A 4,085-nucleotide genomic window follows, 5' to 3' on the forward strand; every position below is an offset into this window, starting at 1 on the left:
CCCCAATTGGGGTTGGGGCCCGCCAGCCAATCGCCCGTGGCCCCTTCCCCCAGCAGGCCCGGCCCTGATCGAGCAGGCCAGCCGGCCAACCTCCCACCATCTCCTCCTCCCGACAGGCCCAGCCCCAATATGCCCCGATTGGGGCCGGGCCAGCCGGACCCCACCCATGCACGAATTCATGCACTGGGCCTCTAGTTGTACATAACTGGCCTACTTCATTTATCTCATGGTTACTACTGTCCTTTCTCTCAAGTCATCCTGATCAATGCTGACCAGATTCCCACCCCAAAAAGTCACAGGAAAACCTAAGGCAACTCTATTTGGAATGCTCACCATTAATTGTCACCTTAAAACTATTTAAGCTAATCTTACTCACTGACTATCCACAAATAATGCTTCAGTCCTTAAGGGTCAGAAATATTTGTGTATATTCAACAAGTCATCAAGTCTTCTACACGGTTGGGAGCAGAAGTACAGGGCTTTGTGGACATTAGGTAAGGGAATAGGAGGAACAGTCCTGGTGAGTTCTGTTTACCCCTTGTGTCTTGGTTACCCCAGGTCAGAAAGGTCAATGGTTGAGTCTCCCAGACCTAGTAGCCTGAAGTTAGGTGGTCATCCACTATCCTAGGTATGTTTGGGGAAGGGCAGGCATTGCAAAAAGAAGAGAAGGCATTCCAGAGCAGATTTCGTGCAATTCCTCTTAGATCCCTATCTTTCCAGGAGAGTGACTCAGCCTTGGCATGACACTCTCTTGATTCCAGTATTCCCAAAGACTTGGCATGAATAGGCATAGGTGCCTGAAAAGGCATGCACCCACACAAACACACATCTAAAATACCCCCCTTTCCAAACACTGAGTGTAAGGGCTACAGATTGAGCTGGGAATGCCTTCCTGTCTGGGTAAGCTTATCGATAGAACTATGCTATAGTATCACCCCCCCCCCCAACTCCAAACAGCCTCAGTATCTTGCTCCAAAAGTACCCAGGATTCCTCCTGTTCAGGCATGGTCTCACAAGAACACAAACGAGGGACCTTCTCAAAAAGCCAGGTTTGATTTTGGGAGGTTCAGCAAAGCCAGAGATGAAGTGTGGGGGAAGGAACAAGAAGAGCTAGCCTCAGCTCCAGAATCCCCTGGTGAGTACAGCTTTGGACTGTTGTATTTTTGTTTTCAAATATCCCTAATTACTATCAACAGCAGCTGCATACTTATCAGATTTGGGGCTGTCGGAGATGAAAAGCTAATCTTACAAAAGGAAGAGTGAGCTAGAGAAAAGCATCATCCATCAGGTTCTTTCCACTCCAAGAATACAATTCTAATTCTAACCCCCAGTGACTATGACTCCAAATGTACATGAGGAGAAAGAGTGGTTTGGTTAGCTAGTAACCAACATGGAAGGGAATGAATACAAGCAGCTCAATCATAAATTAGACTTCAAAGGCCTAACATGTGCCTGGCTCAGAAAATAGGTGACTATTAAGGAGTTATGAGTTTATAAGAAATTGGTATACAATAAGTTGGGAATATAAAGACTACCAGAGGTTAAACTCTTTCTGTGTGCTACATATGATCTTTGTTCCATATTCCTCTTTTTTTCTTTAAGAAATGCTTTTTAAAATTTGACTGTTCTAATACTTTCAACAATAAAGATTTAAAAAATAAAAAAATGTGACTTCCAAGAAAACACCAATGGTAGATGACACTGATGCTGCTAGAGGGCCTGGAAGCATGATAGGCCCTGCTGTGGCTTCCATAGAGGATTTGGCAGCCACATCTGGGGCCGAGGTTGGGGCAAGGCCAAGGATTTGGAGCTCACAGAGGCAAGGCAGAGAATAAGGAGTGGATCCCCATCATTAAGCTGGGCTACCTTATCAAAGACATGAATATCAAGTCTCTGCAGGAAACTTATCTCTTCTCCCTCCCTGCCTATCAAAGAATCTGAGATCATTAAACTTTTTCCTGGGGGCATTGAAATGATACCAGCATAAATCCACACTGGCCAGAGGTCCCAGTTTAAGACATTTGTCATCATGGGCTACTATAATGGACACATCCATCTGGGTGTTAAGTGCTCCAAGGAGATAGTTACTGCCATCCTTGGAGCCATCATCCTGGCCACAACCTCCATCGTCCCCGTCTCTGTGCAGCAGGACTATTGTGGGAAAAAGATCCACAAACCCCACACCATCCTTTGCAAGGTGACTGGCTGCTGTGGTTCTATGCCGGTGTGCCTCATCCCAGCCCCCGGGGCACTGACACTGTCTCAGCCCCCGTGCCCAAGAAGCTGCTGCTGATGGCTGGTATTGATGACTGCTACACCTCATCCGGAGGCTGCACTGCCATCCTGGGCAACTTCCCCAAGGACACCTTTGGTGCCATCTCCAAGACCTACAGTTCTCATCCCGACCTCTGGAAAAAGACCATGCTCACCTAGTCTCCCTACCAGGAATTCACTGACCATCTTATGAAGACTCACACCAGTTTCTGCAGAGGACCCAGGCTCCAGCTGTGGCCACTACATAATCTTATACAATAAAAATAAAAATAAAGTGAATTAAGCCCATTTGAAAAAATATGAAACTTATTCTTACAATGCATACAAAAACAGGTCTAGGAAGCAAGTTTTCCAATTGCTAGACTAGACCAAATATTGGCAGGCTAGTAACTCTACTCACTCTCTGCAAGGCCTCAAACACAGACATTCTACTTTCCATAGAAGCAAGGGTCTTATCTGAAAGTTAGCCAGATAACTGGCCCAGACAATCATACATAGTAGCCTTGTCCCTACCTAAGTAAAGGCATTGGTGGGGAAAGTGAGTGAAAAGCTTAGACCACTAGACATCTTCTCCAAAGACTCCTTCACATACCAGAAGGCCCTGTGCCAAGCTGATCCCCTCAATAGTAGGCCCAGGCCAAGGGCTGACCTCTAGGCCTCTGGCTCCAACTTCTGGCCTTGAAGAACAAGAGGCACACACTAAGAAGAAAAAAATCAAAAGAAAACCATCCCAGCTAGCCAATTAAGGGTTTAGGAAATAAAGGGATGGACAGATATGGCTTGTTGCCCTCTCTGTGCCTTAAAAGGGTTTGTAGAATAAAAGGAAACCAAGTTGGAGATGCAAAACTCAGTGGTAGGGAGAGCAGAGAATAAAACTAATACCAGTCATAAAGCTCCAAGGTTAAAGACCTCTATTAATAGCCCAAACTGCACATAAGCCTTTCTCTCCTCTGGACTAGGTCTAGGATCCTCAGGGTCCAGTTAGCACTTCTCTTATAAGGAAGTGATAGAAAAAAAAACATTCAGGAATGCCCACCTTCTAACCTTCCACACCAGACCCCTGCTCCTCATACTTTCCCCTCTTGTAGAAAAAAATAAAAGGAAAACATGTACATGTGAAAGTATGTGTACCCTAAAAGTCAACTACTACCTAAGAGGTATGAGCTTCTGGATACAAGGTACGGATGGCCAATGCTCACATGCAGCCCTTTCCTCCTCATTAGTTTCCAGATTCTTCCCCCTGGAGATAGACAGCCTCTAGGAAATTTAGTCTGACTCAAGGGGAGGGGTACAGGAGAAAAAATGCCTTCAAACCAATTCATCAGCTACTGAGCACCTACAAACTGTGGGGCAGGGCATTGGGCACTGAGAATACAGAGATTATAACAAGCCCTTACTTCAAAGGGTTCCCCATCTAGTAGTGAAAAGATGTAATTATTGGATCCCACAGAATGCAGTGTGTGCCAAATCTACCCTAAAACTCCAAGTCACCTTTCTCCCCAAATAAAAATTTCTTTTGGAGGCTGGTGGGAGAAAGAAACCAAGATGTGCCCGGCTGGCGTGGCTCAGTGTTTGAGCGTCAACCTATGAACCAAGAGGTCACGGTTCAATTCCCGGTCAGGGCACATGCCCCGGTTGCAGGATCAATCCCCAGTGTGGGGTGTGCAGGAGGCAGCTGATCAATGATTCTCTCTCATCATTGATGTTTCTCTCTTTCTCCTTCTCCCTTCCTCTCTGAAATTAATAAACATATATTGGGGATGAGGGGACAATTGGGAGATAAAGACACATTTGTAATACCTTAATCAATA

At 45.7% G+C, this 4,085-nt stretch overlaps 1 protein-coding gene and 1 pseudogene across 1 annotated transcript in view; one reads left to right on the forward strand and one right to left on the reverse strand.

Moving 5' to 3' along the window:
- LOC102263846 overlaps positions 1 to 2,522 on the forward strand; it is a 19,927-nt pseudogene extending 17,405 nt beyond the window's left edge.
- The window catches only part of MSN (moesin), an 84,454-nt gene that overhangs the window by 51,756 nt on the left and 28,613 nt on the right, over positions 1 to 4,085 (reverse strand). The window lies entirely within an intron of this gene.

Source organism: Myotis brandtii, unplaced genomic scaffold, assembly GCF_000412655.1.
Source record: "Myotis brandtii unplaced genomic scaffold, ASM41265v1 scaffold480, whole genome shotgun sequence".
NCBI classification, from domain to species: domain Eukaryota; kingdom Metazoa; phylum Chordata; class Mammalia; order Chiroptera; family Vespertilionidae; genus Myotis; species Myotis brandtii.